The following is a 1,134-nucleotide window of genomic DNA, read 5'->3' on the forward strand; positions in this document are numbered from 1 at the left end:
TAAGAACATATTACTCCCTCCGATCCAAAATAAGTGATTTTTAGCTGTTTTCACATAGATTAAGAAATCCACCTTTTAGCATTAATTAGCAATGAAATTGACCATATTAGTCTTTACTATCTCTTTACATAAACACTCCTAACACATATTCCAACACTATTTACTCCAAGGGCAATGTAGGAAAAAAATAATTAATTCATTCTTGAAATCTGAAAAAATCACTTATTTTGGACCGCAAAAAAAGGCCAAAAAATCACTTTTTTGACCGGAGGGAGTAGTTATGTAGTATTTTTATCAAATTATCAATTAATATTTATCACAACAATTTACTTATAATTATCTTATAAATTACCAAGTAACTCTTATCATAAATCCTCAACGTAATTTGATTTTATAATTATTTTTTATATCGTCAATGCACAAAATATTGTTATATTTTCCTTCATCTTCCTTTCTCATTATAACAATACCGTTTTGGATCCCCAAACCAAATGGTCTTCTCCTCACACTTAGCCATTATTAACAACGTAATTTAAGTTTTATGCACCTATAGTGTAAAGTTTTTATTAATTGCAAGTAATTTTTTTTAAAAAATAATTAATTTTTTAAATTCTTTGATGTATATAATTTAATTAAATTATTAACAATATAGTACTAATATTCTAGTAACTATGCATATAGTAAAACTAACACCTTCTCACATAACATGTCCAACTAGTAAATTACTTACGCTAGTACTCCCTCCGGTCCAAAATAAGTGATTTTTTGGCCTTTTTCTTGTGGTCCAAAATAAGTGATTTTTTCAGATTTCAAGAATGAATTAATTATTTTTTTCCTACATTGTCCTTGGAGTAAATAGTGTTGGAATATGTGTTAGGAGTTTTATGTGAGATAGTAAAGGTTAATATGGTCAATTTCATTGCTAATTAATGCTAAAAGGTGGATTTCTTAATCTGTGTGAAAACATCCAAAAAAAAAAAAATCACTTATTTTGGACCGGAGGGAGTAATATTCTATTAACCATGCACATAGTGAACTACTCCAATCACCTCCCCCCATGTCCAACTTGATCACTCACCTAGTTTTCATCCAACCCTTCTCAAATCTCTAAGCCTCCCCCCCCCCCCCCCCCCC

The sequence above is a fragment of the Nicotiana attenuata genome, chromosome 5 (genome assembly GCF_001879085.1).
Source record: "Nicotiana attenuata strain UT chromosome 5, NIATTr2, whole genome shotgun sequence".
NCBI classification, from domain to species: domain Eukaryota; kingdom Viridiplantae; phylum Streptophyta; class Magnoliopsida; order Solanales; family Solanaceae; genus Nicotiana; species Nicotiana attenuata.